Source organism: Pan troglodytes, chromosome Y, assembly GCF_028858775.2.
Source record: "Pan troglodytes isolate AG18354 chromosome Y, NHGRI_mPanTro3-v2.0_pri, whole genome shotgun sequence".
NCBI classification, from domain to species: Eukaryota; Metazoa; Chordata; class Mammalia; order Primates; family Hominidae; genus Pan; species Pan troglodytes.
Window position 1 is genome coordinate 8,048,963 of NC_072422.2, and position 26,231 is coordinate 8,075,193.

The 26,231-nt window shown below is 39.3% G+C and overlaps 1 long non-coding RNA gene and 1 pseudogene across 1 annotated transcript in view; both read right to left on the reverse strand.

Moving 5' to 3' along the window:
• Positions 1 to 10,661: 10,661 nt before the first annotated feature.
• Positions 10,662 to 13,499, reverse strand: LOC735716 (C-terminal-binding protein 2-like; annotated as a pseudogene).
• The window catches only part of LOC134809391 (uncharacterized), a 30,141-nt gene continuing 17,409 nt past the window's right edge, over positions 13,500 to 26,231 (reverse strand). Inside the window, exons 2-3 of the long non-coding RNA XR_010154965.1 lie at positions 14,374 to 14,710; positions 13,500 to 13,775 (exon numbers count right to left, since the gene is read on the reverse strand). This is a non-coding gene — a long non-coding RNA (uncharacterized LOC134809391). The remainder of the gene's footprint in view (positions 13,776 to 14,373; positions 14,711 to 26,231) is intronic.

Below are 26,231 nucleotides of genomic sequence, written 5' to 3' on the forward strand. Positions count from 1 at the left end.
GCCCATTGGTCGCCGACCTGAGAACTACAATCCCAGCATGCGCTGTCTGTCCTCCCCCGTGGTGCGCAGCCCTGGAGGAAGGGACAGGGCGGTGTGGGCCTCCGCCTTTCCTAAGCGGTGCCACCCCCTCGCCAAGGGAGTCCGGAGAAGGACTTGAGGGGCAGGTCTGGCTGGGCGATGAGGACGGTGTGACGCTGCGAAGTGCACCTCCCTTGCTCAAATCGGAGGGGTCTGGTCCTCACTGAACAGCCCGCTGAACATCTCGGTGTCCTCTCACATACACACCCGCGGGGGGTTTCCAGAGCATCGCACCTCTTCCAGCCCAGGGAGCCGCCTGCTGTGCTAAACTCTATGGGAACTGAGACATCCATCTGCTGCGTGGCCCACCCGTGCGCAACTTCAGAGCTTTCAAGGGGTGATGCAGGCTGTGGCTCCTTCGCGAAAATGTCACCCTCTACAGCGCCTTTCCTGTGATATAGAAGTTGACGCGTGAGAGAGAGTATTTATTGGGTTACCCAGGATCTGCTAACAGCAGAGGAGAAAACCACAATTTCCAGGCATAATAATCTACCTAAAGATGATGGTTTAGATGTTTTACAGTTGAAATCACCAGCCTCACCTCAACTGAGTCCTGACTGACGAGTGTCTCAAAAACACAGTTGGTGACCTGATCCCTCAGGAACAGGTGGTGCTGCAGCTTTGAGGGGATGCCTTTCAAGGTGCAGAGCACTTGGGCAGCATTGGAAGTCATTCATGTTTTACATCTCTGCTTTGGATGGAAAGTTGATCACCCACAGCCGTTGGGGATGTACCTTAATATGCTGGGGCTTATCCGTTAAATTTTTCTGTCTAGACAATGAAAACCCAGAAGTTCCACTTGCAGGTAACCTCTTCATAATTGACGTCCCTAAGTTCCTTATGTCCTCAGGATGGTTCCTTTTGTTCCCAGATGTTACCAACTTTCATGATGCATCTAATCTGTACAAACCTGTGTATTACTCTATGTGAAAAGATACTTTGTTCAAATTACATGTTCTTATAATTTTCACTTGTGATTAGTGAGTATGGGACACTATTTAAAAAACCTGAAAAACCTCATCATAGCAATTGAATCATGTTACTGTACTTTATGAGGAATTAACCGCTTTAGGATTAATTACACATGGGTTCATCAGCACATTTGTAAAGAAAGGAAGAAAAACTGTATGGCCTTTATGAAATTGGAAAAATAAAGAACTATATATAGGGAGACCACAGCACAATACTAGGGCCCTTCTCTTATTTAAAATAGACTCTATGGGGTCGAATGCCTGCATTCCTAACCTGTCCTGCAGTATTGTCATTCTACTCTTCACTGTGTATTTATGTGGGGGTTTCTGAATTCACTGGTCCACAGCGTGGGGATGTTGTAACATGAGCGTATCCGTCATCTGTCACCTTAATAATTAATGAAGAGAAGAGCCTTGAGATCTGTGTTCAGATGCACTGCTGCTGAGTATGTGCCTGCAAAGACACTGCCCACAGCGGTGGTCTCAGAAAGTTGAACCTGATGCCACCACAAGCTGCTGTTCACAGATCTCGGTCCTCCTTGTGATTTGAGTCTCCTGCTTAGATTTATGGTTGTGAACCTGCTATGCTCACCCCATTTATGGTAGTATCTTTTGTGTTGCCTTTTCCATTCCATTTGTTTCCTGGGAACTCACTGTGTAGCTGCAATTCGGAGAATATGTCGGATTCCACCCCCCACTACCTAAGTCACTGTACACTGGTCACATTTGTGTCATGTTGTCAGACTCCACGCTCTTCCTCTCTAATGGAATTTGTTGAAGAAGTATAGTTACCTGTAGATCTCCTCAGTGTAATGTGGCTGGGATTCATTATGAAGCTGGGCATGTTGTCCTTGGCCTCGTTGACATTATTCAAAATACCTTTCCCATATTTTGAAGTTTGATACTACTTTGTTAATGTGAACACTTGCCATAGCAGGCTTTATTAAATATCTTTGTGAATTTAACTGTCAAAACAACTTATGAAGTAGGCACATGATCCCCATTTTACAGGTGAGGAAACTAATGTTCCAAGATTTTGCGTAATTTAATTAACTTTACACAACTTTCTGGTGCATTTTGAATCTTAAGTTGGATCTCTGCCTCCACAGTGTGTGGGCTTACCTCCTTTTCTATTTTGTGCCTCTCTGCTAGCATCTGCAAGGGTACATGTTTTATTTTTAGTACATCTTTTACTTGATGGTAGGAAACTTGACAAACGGGTCCTCAGTGGGAGAGAAAACTCACTGGAATTTGTCCTTCTCTCTGCTTCTTCTTACCCTGGCAGGTGTGAGAGTTATCAAGTGAGATGGAGCAGTGGTAGATCCTGAACAGTCCTCACCTGGAATATTGGTTATTATAAAAAAAATAGTCCTCTCACTTTTTACAAGTGTAATTTCTTTGCCTTAAAGTTTTGTCTGGGCTTTCTCTTACAGGTTCCTGTGAATGAAGTTGCAAATATTGATGAAGATAATACTACTGCCTTGCTGTCAAACACTAACAGTCGCCTTTTTTTGTATCTCCAATTATAAATGCAATACATACTGTAAAAAGAAAAGAACACATCATAAATATCTTTATAAAGCAAAAGTCTTGGCTGGTGGCCAGGAGCAGTGACTCATGCCTATAATCTCAGCACTTTGTGAGGCCGAGGTGGGTGGATCATGAGGTCAGGAATTTGAGACCAGCCTAGCTGACATGGTGGAACCCCGTCTCTACTAAAAAATACAAAAATTAGCTGGTCTCGGTGGCGGGTGCCTGTAATCCCAACTACCCACGAGGCTGAGGCAGGAGAATCACTTGAACCCAGGAGGCGAATGGTGCAGTGAGCCAGGATCATGCCACTGCACTCTAGCCTGGGCAACAGAGTAAGACTCCATCTCAAAAACAAAACAAAACAAAAAACTTGGTTGGCATAGTGGCTCAATCCCAGCACTTTGGGAGCCCAAGGCAGGTGAAATGTTTGAACCCAGAAGCTCAACTCTAGTGTGGGCGACATGGTAAAACCCTCTCTCTACAAAAATACAAAAAGTAACCAGTTGTGGTGATGTACACCTGTATTCCCAGCTGCTAGGGAGGCTGAGGTGGGAGGATTGTTTGAGCCTGGGAGGCCAAGTTTGCAGTGAGCTGTAATCACACCACTGTGCTTCCATGTGGGCAACAAAGTGAGACCCTGACCCAAAAAATAAAAACATAATAAACTGAAAGTCCCCTTTATTCCCTTCTCTTCAAACTCATTTTTTTTTAATTTGAAAAAACTGTTAAGAGGTTGTTTTTTATTCTTCTGGCTAAGTTGTATAAATTTCTTTTTTTTTTTTTTTTTTTTTTTTTGAGACAGAGTCTCACTCTGTCACCCAGGCTGGAGTGGTGTGGCACGATCTCGGCTCACTGCAAGCTCTGCCTCCCGGTTTCATGTCATTCTCCTGCCTCAGCCTCCCGAGTAGCTGAGACTAGAGGTGCCCGCCACCACACCCGGCTTATTTTTTGTATTTTTAGTAGAGACAGGGTTCCACCGTGTTAGCCAGGATGGTCTTGGTCTCGATATCTGGCCCATTGATCTGCCCACTTCGTCTTCCCAGAGTGCTGGGATTACAGGCATGAGCCACCACGCCTGGCCTGTTATATAAATTTCTAAGTGATACACATAAAGTTTATTTTAAAAATTACACTATATTTTTTAAAATTTACTCTTTCTCCAGGTGTATTCTATCTATCTATCTATCTATCTATCTATCTATCTATCTATCTATCTATGAAAAGGCCTTGTTCTGTCACCCAGACTGGAGTTCAGTAGCTCAATTATGGCTCACTGCAGACTCAAACTCTCAGGCTCAAATGATTTTCTAACTTCAGCTTCTGAAGTAGCTGGGAGTACAGGTGCATGCCACTACTCCTGGTTAATTTGTAGTTGTTTTTTTTTTTTTTTTTTTTTTTTTTTCTTTAAGCAGGGTCTCACTCTGTCACCTGGGCTGGAATGCAACGCACAATCACAGCTCACTCTAGCCTTGACCACTCAGGCTCAGGCAATTCTCCTGCCTCAGCCTCCTGAGCAGCTGGGACCACAAATGTGTATTAGCACACTTGGCTGTTTATTATTATTTGTAGAGACAGGGTCTCCCTATGCTGCCCAGGCATGTTGTGAACTCTTGTGCTTAAGCAGTCTGCTACCTTGGCCTCCCAAAGTGCTGGAATTACAGGTGTGAGCCACCACAACTTACCCAGCCTTTTTACTTTATGTAAGAATAGCATCAGTGTATTAAAAACATAATGGAAATTATTTATGGTGTCTTTTCAATTCTTATGCATTAAAGTTCTCTTATTAGAGCCTTTTATTAACGGTTATAGTGTATTTTCTGTAAAATTTTACTGTCATACACTACATGCCAATGATTCAAGATACCGGAACTTCATGAATGCACAGTCACAGTAGAATATTTTAGTTATCTAATAAATATTTTTATAAATGATATATCAAGTTTATATGCAAGATAGCTGGGTCTAGTAGCAGGTGCTTGCAATCTCAGTGAAGGCTGAGGCAGGAGAATGGTTTGAACTCAGGAGGCGGAGGTTGAAATGAGCTGACATCTCGCCACTGCACTTCAGCCTGGGTGACAGAGCGAGACTCTGTCTCAAAAAAAGAAAAAAAACTTTGCTTGCAAGATTTTATGAGTAAGTATGTTTCTTACTTTTCTTTACAATTTCATATTACTGTCTCAATTATTTAGAATAGGTTCCAGGGAAGCAGTTGATTTCATTTTGCGTTTTACATATGTATTATAATTTTGGATGCTATAATTTCCAACTCTGCCTGTACACTTCAAGTCAATGTGGATTTTTTTTTTAATAGTACAAACTGTTCATAGATTCACCTTCATAATGTTAAAAGCAGTGGCAGCTCCTGGTTTAAAAAGGGAACAGTGGAAGCAGCAGGCCATTTTATTTAAAATTGCGTTAGATTTTTCAGATGGATGATAGTTAAGATCATTAAATCCCATTACTGCTTCTAAGATTTCCACAAAATAACACATTAAATCCTCAGTCCTAAGCAATCACGACAGAGATTCAAAATTGCCTCTTAATGTCAAGGTAAACAGCGCAGTTTCTTCTCTTGCAATAAAGGTACATCATTTGATATACAAGGGAGCATCGCAGTCAGACACTTACAAGATCGTGCTGTAGAAATAACTTCCATGTTTTCATCCGCCATGGGTATCCTCACCTCTGTCTCCCATGCACTAACACTATCAGTTTCCTCATGTGTCCTTTCTACTTTCTTTGAAAGAGGATGCTGATTGCAGACAATACATGACAGAGGCATTTCAAATCAGAAAGGAGTTTCTTGAGATATACATGATTTTAGTTTTAAGTAGAATTTCCTGAAGGGTTTTAGTTACAATACCACGTTCAAGAGGATGGTGGTGAAACTCATAGTAAACGTTTGGCAAAACATAGATCATGGGGTAGCCATCTCCTAGAAACACTTCATCGGGGTTTATATATGAAATGTGAAATATCGTAGGTTTAATCCTGGCACAGAACCAAAACTGAGTGCATTTCACTTGAACAGCTGACCAATCCCCAGCACAGGTCCATATCAAGAAACGGAGAAGAAAGAATCCATTTAACCCCAGAAACGTTTTCATTTGCCCAAATTGAAAACCAAATTTCACTCAGGCAACTAATGTTGGGTTTAATTAAAATATAAATCGGTCATACGTTTTCAAAATTAAATTATATGTGTGTGTGCTTGTCTCTATAAATATGTCCCTAACTTTGCTCATGGCTTATCTTCCATATTTTTCGGCTGATTTTCAGTGGTTGTTTTATCTTGTGTGGATGAATAGTCATTGAAATAGTCTTAATTTCACAAGGTGTTTAATTATAAATCTATACTTCCTTTGTGTGAGAGAAAATCTTTTGTGAACAAAATTTAATTTTTGGAAAGCTTTATAAGTCCATATTTTTTCTTTTAAAAATCGTGATTGTGGTAAAAACACATAATGTAAAATTTACCATCTTAATTCTTTTTAAGTGTATATTTCGTTAGTGTTAAGTACATTCACATAGTTATGCAAAAGATCTGTAGAACTTCTATGTCTTGCGAAACTAAAATTAAATTCCTTTTAAGACAACTGCCCATTTTACCATCTCTTCAGCCCTTAAGAAACACCATTCTAACTTTTTTTCCTATGAGTTTGTCTGCTTAAGATACCTGATTATTAATGGAATCATAGACTGTCACTTTGTTCCTGGCTTATTTCAGTTAACATGATGTTCTCAATAATTATCATATAATGTGACTTTTTAAAGACTGAATAATATTCTACTTTATGTATGTGTCACTTGTTATTAATCTGTTCATTGGTCAAGGGACATCTGGGTTATTCTGCCTTTTGGCTTGTGTTAGTAATGCTGCAATAAATTTGGGTGTGCAAATATCTCTTCTGGATCATGTGTTGTATATTTTAAATACATAGCCAGAATAGGGTTTGCTGGATTGTATAATGATCTTATTTTAAATTTTTTGAAGAGCTTTCATACTATTTTAAAAATAGGTTTGAGGTGGTAGATTATTGTGACTTTGCTTTGCATTTTTCTAGAAGAGAGATGTCGAGTATCCTTTTAAATGCCTAGTCATTTCTATATCTTCTTTGGAGAAAGTCATTTCAAACATTTGCCATTCTAAATCAAGTTACTAACTTTTTTTGTTGTTGAGTTTTAGGAATTTATATATTTTGAAAATTAACACCTACCAAATATGTGATTAGAAAATATTTTTACTTTTTTTTTGTTACATGTATGTGTGTATGTATGTATGCACATATATAACCCTATACAAGGCAGGGTTTTCCTATGTTTTCATGGCTAGTCTCAAACTTTGGCCTCAAGTAATTCTTCTACCTTGGCCTCCTAAAGTTCTAGAATTATAGGCATGAGCCACCATGCCTAGCTTTCACCCACTTATTAGGTGACATTTGTATGCCACTAAATGTTTTATTTGATGTGTAGAATAGTTGAAGCTTAATGTAGTCCCTTTTTTTGTCGTTGTTCTTTTCCTTGTTGCATATGAATTTGATGTCAAACTTAAGGGAAGAGTTTTAAGACTTATGTCATAAACTTTTCCTCTATGTTTACTCCTAAGAATTTTATTAGTTTTTATGTTTAAGTATTGAATCCATTAAAAAAAAACTTTTCTTTTTTTATGTGATACAAAGGAAGCATCCAACTTTATTTTTTTCTCTGTAAATATTCAATTTGGAAAATTCTTTGTTAAAGAGATTCTTATTTTTCTATTGTGTGATCATGGAAAGCTTATGGAAGAGTATTTTATCACATATGCAAGGGTTTATTTCTGGGATCTCTATTCTGTTTCATCATCTATGTATCTGTTTTTGTGGCAATACTATATTTTTTTTATTTTCGTAGCTTTGTATTATGATTTTAAATCAGAAAATTTAATAACTCTTTGTTCTTTTTAAAGGGTGTTTGGCTAGTCACATTTCCTAAGCAACCTTTATAATTATACACAAAAATTCTGCAAAAAAAATACCATTGGGATTTTGACAAAAATTACATTACATTTTTATATCATCATGAGTAGTACTGACAACAATTTTTTTTTTTTTTTTTTTTTTTGGAGATGGAGTTTTAGTGAGTCACTGAGGCTGAAGGGCAGGGGTGTGAGATGTGCTCACTGCAGGCTCTGCTTCCCAGGTTCAAGCAATTCTCCAGTCTCAGCCACCAGAGTAGCTGGGAATACAGTCATGCACCATCACATCTCGCTAACTTTTGTATTTTTAGTAGAGATAGGGTTTTGCCATATTCACCAGGCTAGTATCAAACTTCTGCTCTCAAGTGATCCACCCACTTTGGCCTCCCAAAGTCCTGGGATTACAGGCATGAGCCACGTGCCGGCCCTGACATCTTAACAATATTAAATCACCTGACACTTCAGCAAGACTATAGAAAGGTTTTGCTTAATTTCCTCTTATTTACGTATTTGCCACATTTTCTTGCTTTTGAATTCTAGTTTCATTTACTTTGTATGACTTCAGTTTTCTTAAATTTAATAAGACATGTATCCTAACAGAATGTACCCTGTGTGACTTAGAATATCGCAGATTTTGCTCCTTTCAATTGGAGAGTTCTGTAAATGCTGGTTGGGTCTATAGTGTTCAGGTTTGGCTTTCTTACTGATATTATATCTGACTATTCTAGTCGTTATTGAAAGTGGAGTCTTGAAGTCCACCATTGTTGTGTTGCTATGTATTTCTTGCATGACTTCTGTCAATATTTCTTTTACATATTTGAAAGACAAGAATCAATTGAACCTGGGAGGAGGAGGTTGAACTGAGCCTATCGCGAGATCGTGCCACTGCCCTCCAGCCTGGGAGAAAGAAACTCTGTCTCTAAAAAAAAAAAAAAAAACAGAAAGATGTCAATGCTATTTATAGTAATATAAAAATTAATGTAATTTTTGTCAAAATCTCATTGGTATATTTTTGCAGATTTTTCAAATTATATACATATATGATTTATAAATTATTGTTATAGATTCCTTGAAAGTTAATCCATCTCACCATTACATAATACCAATCTGTCTCGGCCGGGCGGGTGCAATGGCTCACGCCTGCAGTCCCAGCACTTTGGGAAGCCAAGGCGGGTGAATCATGAGGTCCAGAGATCGAGACCATCCTGGCCAACAAGGTGAAACCCCATCTCTACTAAGAAGTACAAAAATTAGCTGAGTGTGGTGGCGCATGCCTGTAGTCCCAGCTACTCAGGAAGCTGAGGCAGGAGAATCGATTGAACCGGGGAGGCGGAGGTTGCAGTGAGCCGAGATAGTGCCACTGCACTCCTGCCTGGTGACAGAATGAGACTCTGTCTCCAAAAACAAAAACAAAAACATAATACCAATCTGTCTCTTGTTCACATTTTTGATTTAAAATATATTTTGTTTAATATAATTATGACCATGGCCCTCCAATTGTAGCTACTCATTGCATAAAGTACATTTTCTTTATACTGTTACTTTCAACTTATTTGAGTTCTTAGAGCTGAAGTGACTCTTGTAGAGAGCACATTGCCGGATCTTCTTTGTTCTTAATACATTAAATTATTTATTAACTTTCTTTAAGGTATTTAGCTTTTTATATTTGAAGTAATTACTGCAGTTAATGAAGTTACTTTATTATTTGTAATTGTCTTCTGTGTTTCTTGTAGATGTGTTATTTATCATTTTTTCTCTTACTTCTTTATTTTTGTTTGTTGATTTTGTAGTGACATGATTGAATTTCTTTCTCATTTGCCTTTGCATACATTCTACAGGTTTTTTTGGTAATCATCTTGAGAAATAAAGACTTCATAAATCATCTTAAAGTTATGACAGTATATAACAACTATATTTCAACTGAATGCAAAGTTGTACCTCTTCACATCCCCACCGTTTTATTAATATCACATATTATCTTTTCTTGTTCTCTATGAACACACATTTATGCAGATTTTTGCTGCATTTTTTAAAGTCCATGGCAATATTTTGAAAATTTTGTGCACCATCATTATGACAGTAGAGATTTCTTTACCTGTTTATATATTTACCTTTAATATAGCACTTTCTATTTTCATGTGCTTTTATGATGCTGTGCAGCATCATTTCATTTTTTGACGTGATAGAGTTTCTTTAACGTTTCCTTTAGGACTGTTCCAGTGGTTAGTAACAGACTCAACTTTTATTTATTTTGGAAAGGTTTAGTTTTTTTATTTCTGAAGTGATATTATTCCAGTTGAAGGTTTTTGTTTGGAAGTATTTCTTCTTGTTTAATTACCTTGTCATCTGGGGATTTCTCAGCTACTTTTTAAAAATAACCGCTTTATTACTTTTCTCCTGTATTGTTTCTGTAAGATAACAAAAAAATGTAAATATTTATATTTATAAATATAATAGTCCACTTGATGGTGTGCAGTACGTCCTATACTTTTTTCTCCATTCTGTTTAAAAAATTTGTTTTTATCACTCAATATTTATAACTACAATGTCATTAATTGTGTAATTTTTTTCTCCTTTATTAGTCTGCTTTTGTGAGTGTTGATTAAATTTTTAATATAGTTATTATGTTCTTCAGATTCACAATTGTTGTAGGTTTTTAAAAATCTTTTTATTGATATCTCATTTTCTTTATGTATCGCTTCTTCTAATATTCTTTTGTTATCTGTGTTCTGTTTTTGTTCATTAAACAGTTTTTTTCTAATTACATTTTATTGAAAACTGCACTGAATGCTAAATGTCCATCTTTACAATAAACAACTACAGTAATGGTAACTCGTACTACACTACAACAAAATGTACTTCTGATAGCCATTATTTTTCTGTTTGGGACAATTTAAAAAATTTTTCTTTTCTTACAAAAACGTAAATGTACCTAATCAAAGCATCAAAATAGGCCATCTTTTTAAACAAAAAGACAATGATTCACAAAAGACTATGAACAGAACATGTAACTAATTGAGGCAAATCTAATAGAATTTGTTAAAATCAGTCACATCCAATACATCTGAAGTGTTCTTGTATAAAACACAACGTGAAGAAAAGAAGACTTTATCAATGTCTTAAAAAGTGGGTTTGTTCATAGAGCATCTGACAAGTTACCATTAAAAGTGTTTCCTGTGACATAAGAAAATGCAATATTATTTTTCTTGAACCCTTTTAGTGCAAGGGTTCAAGAAACCTTGAACCCTTTCCACTCAATAAAATAGCAGAGGATCTGAAACTGAGAAAATATACTTCATTACAAACAGCTTGTGAAACTTAATACTTTTTTTTTTTTTTTTTTTTTTTTTTTTTTTTTTTTTTTTTTTTGCATTATCGGAGGCTTTTACTGAACTTGCAACCGACTTGCCCGCTCAGTATGCAGTTCAGATATGAGAGATGCTTCTCTGTACAGGGGCCGGTACTGTCTTCAATCCTATGGGTGCGGATGACTAACACAGGCACATAGTTTACTCCACATTTTCTAGTAATGTGATCTTCCTATTAGCAAAAAGCGGTAAACAGTCCCTGTAGACTGAAGGGACTCAAGTCACAAGATGGGGATTTCCTCCTCATGGTTTTTATTTTGATGTTTGAAGTCTTGATGCAACATTCTGAGCAGGGTGTTCCGGACCTGCTGTGCCCAAGGGACTGATAAAGGAAAAAGTTCTATTTATTCTTTGTGATTTGACGCACAGATGAAAAACAACACACAATAACGGAAGTTGGTCGTTAATAAATCACACTCTAGTCTTTCAGAGCTTCCGTAAGCAGACGACATCTTCAGTTTTCTAGCTCTTGTAGTTTTAGCACTGCAATACCAATGAGCCTATGTCCAGAATCAGCTAAGAAGAGCGTCAGATTCTTTTTCTCTTAGTTTATCTATTTTTCACTGTCTCTTGTTCCCAAGTGTATCTGAATGATTACCTTCCGGCATTGTCTGTCATTTCTCCTTGGCGTACTCTCGATTGTCCCCGTGTTTGACGGCTGGTTGGGAGAGGGCGCTTGGGAAGGATGTGCCACTGTGGGGAGTTTGTGAGTCACCGGGATGCCTCCAGGGAAGATCCCTTCCATGGATGCGGGAAGTCCTCCTGGAGCCACCCCCACGATGCCTGGATGAATTGCTTGCTGGTCTATTTCCCACCAAAGCACAGATATGACAAAAAATTCCTTGTTCACACAGTTTCTTAAGCTTCCTGGGATGCGGCCTGTGATGGCTCCGCAGATCTCCGTGGCAGCTGTCTCCCTCATCTCCAGTGACACCTGCTGGCTGTAGCAGGCAGTGTGAGGAGTGCAGATGAGATTGGGGCCATCTTTCAACGGACCCTGAGCAAAGCTAAAGGGCTGCGACTCATTCACGTCGAGGATTGCCCCTCGTATCCTGCCCTCCTTGAGGGCCTGTGCTAAGGCTTTCTCGTCCACCAGGCCACTACGGGCTGCATTCACAAGGAATGCTCCCTGCCTCATCTGCTTTATGGTAAGTCATGGATAAGGTGGTGCTTAAGTTCGTGGAGACTGCAGTGCAAGGAGATGCAGTCGCTCTGCTACAGCAAATCCTGCAGGGTGTAGACCCTCTGCATGCCCAGGGACTGCTCGATCCCATCCTGCAAGTAGGGGTAATAAAATATGACGCTGAATCCAAAGGCTGTGGCTGGAACTGCGAAAGCCTGCTGCGTGCGACCCTAGCCGATGAGGCCCAGCGTCTTCCCACGAATGGGGGCCACTCCCGAGGCCACCTCGCAGATCTGCTCCGTTCTCTGAACCCGCTTGCCTTCCCACAGTGCCTGGTACAGCCATGTGTTCCTCCGGTACATGTTGAGGATGTGGCAGTTGGTGGAATTTGCTGTCTCTTCCACGGCTGCGGACGGGATGTTTCACACAACAATTCCAAGCTCGCTGGCAGCCTTGATGTCCACGTTGTCATAGCCACTGCCCACCCCCACGATCACTCTCAAGGCCTTGAAATTTGCCAGATCCTCCCTGGTGAGGTGATGGCGTGGTACATCATGGAGCCCACGGCTCCGTTTAGAACTTTCTCGTGGATCTCCTGCGTGGACTGCATCACAGAAGGCCACGGTGGCCAGGTCCTTCAGGATGGGCATGTACACAGTGCAGTCACGGCCGACCAGGAACGCGGCCAGTGAGCGGGGGCTCAGGGGGTCTTTCATGATCTGGCGGCGAATTCCTTCACAAATTCTGTCCAATCGCTGTCTCTTGACTTAGCGCTTATCCACAAGGGCCATTCTTTACGGAACTTTGCAACTCTCAGCTGAAAAGGCAAAGCAGTCCTCTAAGAACTTAGGGGAACTCGCAGGAGTCTGTATGCATGATGCCACTATGAACCCAATATAAATTTGTTCACAAACTCTATAGTTCACACGATGGGCTGTCCGTCTTTTTAAGGGAATATAGCTTCATTGGTTCAAAACCATTTAAGGTGATGAAACCCATTTGCTTGCAACTCAGCCACCATCGCGCAGTCAATCAAAAAATCTCACCACGACCCTAGGTCTGGAGCTCCTGGAGTCCGCGACCGCTGGGGGTGGAGGCGGCTTCGTCCTGGTGCAGCCAGGTGCCTGCTCCTGCTCTGAGACTTGGGCGTGGGTTGGGGGTCCACCCGGGTGTCCTGCATGGTGTCGAGTCTCCTCCCTTGCGGGGGCCCTGCGGACCGGAGGAGTGTCCATGTCATTAAGGAGCTTTGATAATTATTTTGATTTTTGAAATTATATAATGCGAATACAACAAAAACAACAAAGAATAAACCTACAAATTTTGACCTTTAAAAGTCAACAAAGATTTTTAAAGGTCAATATTTGTAGGTTTATTTTATTTCTTCATTTGGGACATGTTTTCGTCCTTTTCTGTATGTCCTGCAATCTTTTGATGAGATTCAGAAATTTATAAAACAACTGTGTAATGTAGTATGTACACACTTTCTTACTACAAGATAATACAACAATCAGCGAGGCTGTACATCCTGGTGCTTCATTAACAGGGTCCTCAATGTGTCTTCTGTGGGCTTGTGTGTGTATTTTTAAGGTAAAGATATTTTTTCCCATTGTTTTCCAGACACGGTAGTCCTTTGCTTCCGCAGTTGATTGCAGTGTTTGTTTCTCTGAGGCTGTGATAAGCATGGAACTTCTCTTCTCAGCAGTCATAAGTTGTCATTCTCATAACTCTGCCATTTCCTTTAGCATTCCCTGTTGGGGGAGACAGAATCTAGTCATGGGGGTAGCCCAAAAAGCCAAACCTTTGAATATATGTTCCACTGTTCTCATTCTATACTGAGGGAGATACTGAAAGTTGGATGTTTTCTCTTGAGCCCAATTGCTGTTCTGGGAAAGAAGAAGGGATGTGGTGAATATAAGCCAGACCTGGTTGCCTTGTACAGCAAGCTTTTCCAACCCGCCTTGTTTTGTTTTTGTTATGGCTCTGTTTTGTGTTAGGTTTTTAGCAGCCTGCAGCAATGGTTTTCAGGTTCTGTCTCTAGTGATAAGCAGCAAAGGGGGATGAGGAAAGGACCTTACTGGCTCAACCAGAAACAGAAGCTAAGAACTCATGGCTGTAGTCTCCCTTGGATGCCCCATTCTACAGTAAAGGAAATATCTTTGGAATGTAAAAAGAGAGAATAATAGGCATCACCCCAATAGGAAAGAATGAACAAATAACAAAGATGAGAGGTGCAGAGGCCAAGGAGAAAACCTTAAAAATGTGGTGTTGGAAGTTCTGCTTCAAAGAAATTGGTTCTGGAAAATTCTAGATTTACTTCTTTTGCCTCCACAGATGGGAATTTCCTACCCTTGCTTATTATGCTCTTCAGTCTTCTAAGGCTTCTCCTGTTCATCCTCTAGCATTCCAGGGCATTCACAGTGACAGCCAAAGTTCTCCTCTTCTTTCTGTTATTCCTGTGAAGGCCTTGTGGTCTGAGTACTTTTCCATTGTTTTTGGGATCTGAGGAAATCTGCACATTTTGTGAGACTTCCATGTTAAGCTGTTTTGTAAAAATCTGTGCCTCATGTCAGAAGTCTGTGAGAGTAAAAGTGCAGGCATTGGGGTTTGGTTCACATATTTCAGAAAGTCCAAGGACAAAGGTTTCTTCTTCATAATTTTCAGTCCTATGATTTCAAATGTGATCCTGCAAAAAAATTGGAAAAAAAATTATCAGAGCCCAAAGCACCTTAGCACATATGATAAAGTTGAATCTTCTATTTCACTTTATTCTTTTTTTCATCTCTGGTAATGTAGGTCAAAATGTTTTCTTTCCCTTAGTAGAAACTAACTTAGAAATGTGAACTCTCTATGCCAAACGTCTCACCTGTGGAATAGTTTATTGTATCTACTCATCTCAAAGAAATTTTAAAGAACTTGATGCCATAGAAAAACTTGGAAACTTGCGAGGAATAGAACAAATTCTTAATTGTCACATGATTTCTTAATGAGTTATTTTATTAATTAATCTTATATGAAGCTTAGTGGGACTGTGATCTGTACGTTTTCCCTGTCCTGTTTTTGTGTATGTCAAATTAGCCTGTAATTTTAGCTTCGGGGGTTTCAGAATAGCATACTTGAATTTATGTGTTATACAGAAAGTGAAGTAGATAGTATGCACATCACATTAAGAAAAGTTTTAGTTTGTGTCTAAGTTCACTGCATAGAAAAACTTATCATTAGTGTTTCCATTTACTTTCCTCAACATCTATCTGAATGATAGTATAATTTATTTCTAATTGCTTATTATATTGTAGTGTTCCACGGCATATTTTACAATATTCATGTTTTTCCCATATGTAAAAATGTAAGGCTTTTCTTTGCTTTTATAAAAATAAATTATTGGCCAGTGCTGTGTCTCATGCTTGTAATCCCAGCACTTTAAGAGGCCGAGATGGGTGGATCACAAGATCAGGAGTTCAACACCAGCCTGGCCAACATGGTGAAATCCCGTTTCTACTAAAACTACAAAAAATATAGCCGGCCAGGTGCGGTGGCTCAAGCCTGTAATCCCAGCACTTTGGGAGGCCGAGACAGGTGGATCACAAGGTCAGAAGATCAAGACCTTCCTGGCTAACATGATGAAACCCCATCTTTACTAAAAATACACAAAAACTTGCCAGGCGTGGTGGTGGGCACCTGTAGTCCCAGCTACTCAGGAGGCTGAGGCAGGAGAATGGCGTGAACCCAGGAGGCGGAGGTTGCAGTGAGCCGAGGTCTCGCCACTACACTCCAGCCTGGGTGACAGAGCGAGACTCCGTCTCAAAAAATTAAATAAATAAATAAATAAATAAATAAATAAATAAATAAATAAATTATAGCCTTTGCATTTGTATAAAAAGAGGAGTAATATATTAAGAATATAATAAAAAGTGTCTCTAATATCATTGAAATCTCTATTAAAATTTTCTTCTAAATGCTCTGTATGGGAGATTATAATGTATTTGTTGTGCAATTTTGTTACTCTAACCATATGCTAATAATTCAAAATCTGATCTTTCTGGGTGCCCAGTTATGGTTGAACATGCTAGTTACCTAGAAAGAGTCTTCTTCCGTTGTATGCTTTGTTTATTCAGTATTTCACAGGTTAATGTTTATTTAATTTTATTTTCTAATATTATATATTCTTGTATTTCCTTGTTAGGATAGGCTGCCTTACATCATTTGTGTTTTTAGATTCTGCCTATATATTATAATTTTGCACGACTATATTCAACTGTGTACAGTTTCAAAGAGTGTAGAAAATAAGTCAAATGTGAATCAACCATATGTCTATTGCCAACATAATTCTCTGTTCATTTGCCTGTATAAACTTTACTCATACTTTATTTATGACTTGTGTATTTGTTTTATTAGTTGGTGGTCAATTACTTTTTTAATCCTCTCTGGGTGCGTAGTTGTGGAAATTGTCTTAATTTCCACTTCTATGTATTAATGATTCTATATTACTTTTGTGTGAAGGAAACACTTCTGTGATTTGAAGGTAATTTTTTTTGACCTCTGAACTTTTTACTGGCCTCCTGCTCCCCAAAGGGACCTTGCTTCTGCTGGCTCAGCACCTCAAAACGTCGGTGTTACTGGTCTCAGACACCACTTTGCCGTCCATTATCCTGCAGGGGTGTTCTTTTGGATGTTTTTCAGGTATTTGTTGCTGTCCAGAGCATCGCCAAGATTGAAGTTCTCCCCGTCTTCTAGCAGGCGGCAGTAGGTGGCAATCTCAGCCTCCAGCTCGACCTTGATGTTCCACAGGTCCTCGTGCTCTTGGGCCTGGTGCCTCTCTTCCCGGGTTTGGGTCAGCTCTGACTCCAGGTGCAGCAGGATCCTGTTGAGCTCCTCCATCTGCATCTACCTCCCTCAGGCTGTTCTCCAAGGTGGCCTTCAGATATCTCATTGAGTCCAGGTCTATATCCAAGGACTGGACTGTACATCTCAGCTCCCTGAGCATCCTCTCGGCAGCTCCGATCTCAGTGGACAGCACGGTGAATACTGTGGTGCTCTCCTCAGTCTGCCGGCACCAGTACTTGTCCAGCTCCTCTCGGTTGTTCTCAGCCATCTCGTCATATTGGGCCTGGATGCCTGCCATGATCTTGCCAAGGTCCTGAGACTTGGGGACATCTACCTCCATGGTCAACCAAGAGCTGGAAATCAGGTATTATAAACCTTTAACTTCCTCCTCATGATTCTTCATGAGGAGCAGCTCTTCCTTGAGGGCCTCCATCTCTGTCTCCAGCAGAGGCTGAGTGATACTGGTGTTATCAGTAATGTCGCTCTCCACAAACTGGCATATGGCCAGCTCTGTCTCACACTTTAAAGTCATCAGCAGCAAAATGATCATTTTCAGTCTGCAGGATGATGCAGGCACTGTCTGCAGAATTGGCAAAGATTTTTTTATTAGTCTAGTTTTCTGTCTTTATGCCAGTAACAAACGATTTTGATTACTGTAGATTTCTAACATGTCTTGAAATCAGGAATTGTAATGCTTCCAACTTTTTTATGTGGTCCCCTGAAATTCCGTATACTTTGGGGAGTCACGTTCTCTGTTTCTGTCAAAAATAATCTTAAGAATTTCATAGGGATTGTATTAAATCTGTAGCTCACCTTGGGTGTTATAGACACGTTCAAAATACTAAATTTTCTAACTCTTGAACAAAAACATGTTGAAGAGTAAATTGTTTAATTTTCATGTATTTGTGAATTTTATGAATTTTCTTCTGTTATTGATTTCTAGTTTTAATCCATTTTGGTCAGAAATTATAGTCTGTAACCTTCAGTTTTTATTATACTTTAAGTTCTAGGGTACATGTGCGGAACGTACAGGTTTGTTACATAGGTATACATGTGCCATGTTGGTTTGCTGCACCCATCAACTCATCATTTACATTAAGTGTTTCTCCTAATGCTATCCCTTTCCTAGCCCCCCACCTCCAAACAGGCACTAGCATTTGATGTTCCCTGCCCTGTGTTCATGTGTTCTCATTGTTCAACTCCTACCTATAAGTGAAAACATACAGTGTTTGTTTTTCTGTCCTTGTGATAGTTTGCTGAGAAGGATGGTTTCCAGCTTCATCCATGTCCCTGCAAATGACATGAATTCATCCTTTTTTAAGGCTGCGTAGTATTCCATGGTGTATATGTGCCACAGTTTCTTAATCCAGTCTATCATTGATGTACATTTGGGTTGGTTCCAAGACTTTGCTCTTGTGAACAGTGCCACAATAAACATACGTGTGCAAGTGTCTTTATAGTAGCATGATTTATAAACCTTTGGATATATACCCAGTAATGGGATTGCTGGGTCAAATGGTATTTCTGGTTGTAGATACTTGAGGAATTGCCACACTGTCTTCCACAGTGGTTGAACTAATTTACACGCCCACCCACAGTGTAAAAGCATTTTATTTCTCCACATCCTCTCCAGCATCTGTTGTTTTCTGACATTTTAGTGATCCCCATTCTAACTGGTGTAAGATGGTATCTCATTGTGGTTTTCATTTGCATTTCTCTGATGACAGTGACGATGCACAATTTTTCATGTCTGTTGGTTACATAAATGTCTTCTTTTGAGAAGTGTCTGTTCATATTCTTTGCCCACCTTTTAATGGGATTGCTCATTTTTTCTTGTAAATTTGTTTAAGTTCTTTGTAAATTCTGGATGTGAGTCCTTTGTCAGATAGGTAGATTGCAAAAATTTTCTTCTATTCTGTAGGTTGCCTGTTCGCTCTGATGATAGTTTCGTTTGCTGTGTAGAAGCTTTTAAGTTTAATTAGATTTCATTTGTCTATTTTGGCTTTTGTTGCCATTGTTTTTGGTGTTTTAGTCATGAAGTCTTTGCCCATGCCTATGTCCTGAATGGTATTTCCTAGGTTTTCTTTTAGGTTTTTATGGTTTTAGGTCTTTATGGTTTTAGGTCTTACATTTAAGTCTTTAACCCTTCTTGAGTCAATTTTTGTATAGGGTGTAAGGAAGAAATCCAATTTCAGTTTTCTGCATATGGCTCGCCAATTTGTCCAGCAACATTTATTAAATAAGGAATGCTTTCCTCACTGCTCGTTTTTGTCACATTTGTCAAATATCCAAAGGTTGTAGATGTGTGGTGGTATTTCTGAGGCCTCTGTTTTTTTCCATTGGTCTATATATCTGTTTTGGTACCAGTACCATGCTGTTTTGGTTACTGTAGACCTGTAGTATAGATTGAAGTCAGGTAGCATGATACCTCCAGATTTTCTCTTTTGGCTTAGGATTTTCTTGCCTATGCAGGCTGTCTTTTGGTTCCATATGAACTTCAAAGTAGTTTTTTCCAATTCTGTGAAGAAAGTCAGTGGTAGCTTGATGGGGATAGCATTGAATCTATAAGTTATCTTGGGCAGCATGGCCATTTTCATGACATTGATTCTTCCTTTCCAGGAGCATGGAATGTTCTTCCATTTGTTTGTGTCCACTTTTATTTCATCAAGCAGTGGTTTGTAGTTCTCCTTGAAGAGGTCCTTCACATCCCTTGTAAGTTGGATTCCTAGGTATTTTATTCTGTTTGTAGCAATTGTTGAGTGGGAGTTCATTCATGATTTGGCTCTCTGTTTGTCTGTTGTTGGTGTATAGAAATACTTGTGATTTTTGCACATTATTTTGTATCCTGAGACTTTGCTGAAGTTGCTTATCAGCTTAAGGAGATTTTGGGCTGAGACGATGGGGTTTTCTAAATATACAATCATGTCATCTGCAAACAGAGACAATTTGGCTTTCTCCTTTTTCTAATTGAATGTCCTTTATTTCTTTCTCTTTGCTGATGGCCCTGGCCAGAACTTCCAATACTATGTTGAGTGGGAGTGGAGAGAGAGGGCATCGTTTTCTTGTGCTGGTTTTCAAAGGGAATGCTTCCAAGTTTTGCCCATTCTGCATGACATTGGCTGTGGGTTTGTCATAAATAGCTCTTATTATTTTCAGATATGTTCCATCAACACCTAGTTTATTTAGAGTTTTTATCATGAAAGGCTGTTGAGTTTTGTTGAAGGCCTTTTCTGCATCTATTGAGATAGTCATGAGATTTTTGTCTTTGGTTCTGTTTATGTGATGAATTATGTTTATTGATTTGCATATGCTGAACCAGCCTTGCATCCCAGGGATGAAGCTGACTTGATTGTGGTGGACAAGCTTTTTGATGTGCTGCTGGATTTGGTTTGCCAGCATTTTATTGAGGATGTTCGCATCGATGTTCATCAGGGATATTGTTTTTTTGTTGTGCCTCTGCCAGGCTTTTGTATCAGGATGATGCTGGCCTCATAAAATGAGTTAGGGAAGATTCCCTCTTTTTCTATTGATTCGAATAGTTTCAGAAGGGATGGTACCAGCTCCTCTTTGCATCTCTGGTAGAAATCTGTTGGGAATTCGTCTGGTCCTGGACTTTTTTTAGTTGGTAAGCTATTAATTATTGCCTCAATTTCAGAACCTGCTATTGGTCTATTCATAGATTCAACTTCTTCCTTATTTAGTCTTGGGGTGGGGGTGTATGTTTCCAGGAATTTATCAATTTCTTCTAGGTTTTCCAGTTTATTTCCGTAGAGGTGTGTATACTATTCTCTGATGGTAGTTTGTATTTCTGCGGGTTTGGTGGTGATATCCCTTTGTCGTTTATTACTGCGTCTATTTGATTCTTCTCTCTTTTCTTCTTTATTAGTCTTACTAGCGGTCTGTCTATTTTGTTAATCTTTTCAAAAAACCAGCTCCTGGGTTGATTGATTTTTTGAAGGGTTTTCTGTAACATGCAATTTTTTTTTAATTCTGTTAAAAATTTTTTTTGCCTAATATTTATTTTTAGGACAATGTTTTATGAGCTTTTGACAAGACTGTGAGTTTTGTTGTTGTGTAGAGGGGTCTCTATGCATCTGTTAAATCTAACTGCTTTATAGTATTTTCATGTCCTCTGTTTTCTTTTTAATATTCTATCTGGCTTTATTATTAATTACAGAACTGGTGTATTAAAATATTGTTCTCAGTATATTGCAGTTTTTTGTTTATGTTCTGACAAAATGTTGTTGATTTATTTTAAAATCCTCATGTGAGGTGCATATATATATGTGTGTGTATACATAATTAGATAAATACAATTATATAAATGTATATAATTGTCCTAGGTTTCCAGTGAATAAACTCTTTTATTAGTTTGTCCTTTGTTTTCTTTGACAGTTTTAACTTACAGTATATTTTATAAACTAAGACAGTCATTTAAAAAGTATTTTGCATAATGTAATTGTGACATTGTCTTCATTTGTTTACGATTTGCATAAAATTGTTTTGATGCATCTTGCCACTTTTAGTCTGTTTTTGTTACTATATAGTATGATGGCTCATATCTGTCATCCAAGCATTTTAGGGGATTGAGGTAGGAGGTTCACTTGAGGCCAGAAGTTTGAGACCAACCTGGGAAACACAGCAATGCCATGTCTCTAAAATAAATAAATCAATAAATAAATTGAGCACCCTGTAGACAAATGTAGTTAGATTTTATTTTATTTTTTATCTCTGTACTCAATTTATGACTTTTGGTTGAGAATTTTAGTTTGTGAGTAGCTACATAATTTCCTGCATTTGAAGGAATTACTTTTGACACTTTGTGGAGTAAAAGTTAAATATTAAATTTGAACTCAATTGAACATGGACTCAAACAATGTTCACCAAGTCCCAGAACAGGTTGTGTGAGCCTCTTGAAGGCTTCATCCGGCTCTGTTTCAGATAAATTTCTATTTCAATTTATTCCTATATGTTAGTTATTGAAAAACAATAGATAATCAAAAAAACAAGTTGACCTTTTTGTGTTCCTTGAGCCCAGTCGTGAAGGGCCCTTCTGACTGGACTTCATGCCAAATAACTCATTACAAAAAGAGCTAGGGTTCCAGACTGCGCCAAAGCTTCATGAGATCTCTCCTCGTCTGTGCACGGATGAGTGGCCAATCTGGAGCCCAGGCTGTTGCTTCACAGTCTGGTGGTGAATCCTCCATAGTTTGGTGAGTGTAAATATATATATTTTATATATATATACACACACACACTATATATATATAATATATATACACTATATATAATATATATATACACTATATATATAATATAGATACACTATATATATTATATATACACTATATATAATATATACACTATAAATAATATATATACAGTATATATAATATATATATACACTATAGCTATAATATATATACACTATAGCTATTATATATACACTATATAATATACATACACTATATATATTATATATACACTATATATAATATATATACACTATATTTAAAATATATATACACTATATATAATGTATATATACACTATATATATATAATATATATACTTTCCCTTCTCCCCTTCCCATTGCAACTTGCTTATATATTTGCTTATTATATCTGCATTGCCTTTTAAGTGGGATAAAGTTTGTTTACCCTTAAAGCTATTGTGTGTGTGTGTTTTTTTTCTTCTCCCTTTGGGTGTTTCCCGCACAGTACATTTTTGGCGTCATGAACAGGATTCAAAAGCAAAAGCGTGCCATTTTTTTGGCAGCAGAAACCAGACAGGGAGCTCAGGAACTTCCCATGTATTCAGATGGAAACTCCTCCAGTTCTTCCCCTTGGCCTTTGACTGGTCCAAGGGAACTGGCCTTTGTGAAAATTGGGAATCTATATTAGTGCATTTTGAATCATTGGCTGTGCGTGAGGTGCTGCAGGGAATCCCAGTTGGTAATTGGAATGCTGAGGGAATTTCCCAGCATTGATGATGCTTGCTTACGGCTTATGAGTTAAAGTGTCAATATAGGGACTGGTTGCTACAAGAGAAATGTAAGCTGGAAAAGGAAAATTTTAATCTGACTTCCAGACTGGCCCTGGCCCCATGCCAGGCCTATGTCTTGACTGATCAGGCTCAAAGCTACCAGCCTATTGCAGAAAAAGCAGCTGTCCCAGTGGCCCGGTCAGGGTAAAACTGAAGAACTAGTCAGTTTTCAGGGCTTGGAGAGGGTAAAAACCCAAATCCTGTCTCAAGGATGGGAAGTTAACTCTAGTAAAATTCAATGGCCTGCACAAACTGTAAAGTTCTTGGCATCCTATGGAATGCAGGGAAACGGTCCATTTTACCAAAGGCTAAGGCTAAAATACTAGAATTTGCAGCCCTACCACTGAAAAGGAGGTCCAAAATTGTAGTGGCTTGCTTGGATTCTGGAGACATCATATTCCCCACTTGGGTAACATTTTACAACCTCTGCAGGCAGTCACTTGAAAACGCTATGAATTTCACTGGAGACAGAAAGACAGCCTGGCTTTTCAGTAAGCCAGACAAGCGGAGCAACTGGCCCTGGATCTATGGCCCTTATAGGATGGGTCAACAGAACTGCAAGTAACTGTCCTAGATCAACATGCTTATTGGAGCCTTAGGTAGAAACAAGATGGGAAGAAGATACCTTTGGGGTTTTAGACCCAGAAGCTGCCAGAGGCTGGCAAAGCTTATATTCTCTTTGAGAAGCTGTTGTTGGCCTGCTACTGGGCTTCACAGGAAACAGAACACCTTTGTTTCAATCATGATGTTCTTATGAGGCCCCAAATTCCTATTATGACTTGGGTCATGAGCTCCCTCAAAACTCACTGGATAGGGTACACTCAAGAAAGTAAATGGAAATGGTACATAAAAGACCAGGCTAAGCTGGAACCAAAACATGTATCATTTTTACATGAGGATGTGCAAAACTTGCCAGCTCAGCAAACAACTGAGCAAGTCCTGCAGATAGGGAAGGAAACCTTCCTTGCCCAATGGGGCAAATCCTTTAAAGTACTAAGCCCAGAGGATCAGAAACACGCTTGGTTACTGATGGTCCCACCAAATACATTGATGGTACTCGATGCTGGGAGGCTGTGGTTTATAATCCTGTTAAAAACATAAACATTTCTGATGAAGGGAGGGGTGTGAGCAGCCAGCTGGCTGAACTAGAAGCCATCCCCTGAGCTATTTAAGAGGAGGCCAGAGCGATTTGTTGCTTGTATACCGACTGTTAGTCAGCAGAAAATTGTCTTACTACCTAGTTGCCCAAATGACCATGAAATAAATGGTGAATTACAAATAGAGAGGTTTGGAGAAAACAATATTGGAAGATACCTGAATCCTGACGCACACTACCATTATTGCTGTTTTCCATATTGATGCTCATGCATCTCTGCTTTCTCTTGACAGACTAAACAGCAGGCAGATCGACAGGCGAAAATTTCCAGCATAAATGCAAACTTGAATGTGGGTGAATGTATTACAACACGTTCAAGCCTGGCAATGAGACACATTATAATGTATGGTGGTATAACTGATAATGATTACCGGGAAGAGTTATAGTTCACTTTACACAATACCACTCCACATTCTTTTGTTACAAGACCGCAGATGCAGGTTGCTCAATTGTCATTGGTACCTGGTACCTTGTTAACAATTAACCCCTGAGGAAATCTCTGCCTCAACAGAGGCTACGTACAGAACTGGGAAATTCAGATCCACTGGTATAGGTAGCTTAAATCCTGGAGCCAAAATATGGATACAGCCTCCATCAGAACCCGCCCCTAAGGCTGGTGACCTTGTAGCTATGGGAGCAGAAAATAAAGAGGTAGTACAATTTCCTAAAAATGAAAAACAATATCATGTTCCCCTTCATTTTTGTTGTTACAGAGAATAACCTGTCTGCTAGTATTCAGCACCTGGGTCATCTTGTCTGAGGCTGAGAATGAGTTCATCAACTGGGCAGCAACCACTGCAACAGAAGCCAACTGCAGTCAATGCTGGCTATGCATCAAATTGACAGAGGCCACAGGAAATGGACTACCTTGGAGAGTTGTCCTTGCCAATATTTCTGAATGGCTCTGTCACTACCAATGGGGCCAAAACAACAACACTTGCAATCCAACCTGGACTTCTTTGCTACTTTAATAACATCTTAATGCACTATAATTATAGTATAACCATTACTGTCCCCTGGGGGGCCCTCTGGGTATGCAGACACTATGGGTGGCTGTACCTGCCCCCATGTTGGATGGGGAGATTCACTTGGGGGTGCCATTAATTCCGTTCAGCATCTGGGATAATATTCCCCTCCCCAGTAATTTAGATGCTTACGAAGAGAGCTGGTTATGAACGTGCCAGACTCCCTGGTGGTGGAAACTTATCACAATATTCTCCCTTGCCCCTGGTACAATCCTGCTTCAGCAACAAATTAAAATATTAAGTCTACATGTAGAAAAAGCGCCTAAGATAGTAGCACTAGACTTCTGTTGTTATCAGAAGAATTTGCTCAGCTGTGTACTGTTGTGTTGCAAAATCGAATGGCATTAGGTATGCTTACAGCAGCCTAAGGAGGGCTTTGAACCTTGCTGCATACTGAATGTTGTGTGTATATCCCTGACAAGTCTCACAATATTACTCTCCTTGACCAAGACATGCAAGGACAAGTAAAACAGTGAGAATCTAACCGTCAGGACCCCATCATGGACTGGCTGTCAAACCGGCATTGGCGTTGGCCGTGGTGGGTGTGGTTTCTATTAATCGTGCTTTTAATTCTCCTCTGCTTTATCTGTAATCTATACCAGTTGTGCCTTCCCCGTATATCGGTAAAAATATTTTCCTGTGATTCAGTGTCAAATTGAGGCTGAATGAGGAGGAAAAGTTAAATATTAAATTTGAACTCAATGAACACGGACAGACACAATGGTCACTAAGTCCTGGAACAGGTTGTGTGAACCCCTAGTGGAATTCATCCAGCACTGTTACTGAGAAATAGTTATTGAGAAACAACAGACAATCGCAAAGACAAGTTGGCCTTTTCGTTTTCCTTGAGTCCAGTCACGAAGGGCCCTTGTGAGTGGGCCTCATGTCGAACAAATCGTTACAAAAAAAGCCAAGGTCCCAGACTGTGCTGAAGCTTAATGAGACCTCTTCTTGTCTGTGCAGGGGTGGGTGGCTGGCTCTGGAGCCCAGGCTGATGCTTTCCTATAGGCAAAGCCCAGGGAAGTGAGGAGAGTGACATCAAATAGTTGATGAGTCAAGAGATATGTCACAGACACTCCTGTATGCAGGGTCCAGACAGGAAACTTACATCGTTTTGGTGCTGAGCCCAGCAATATGTTACAATGTCTTCTGAGGGA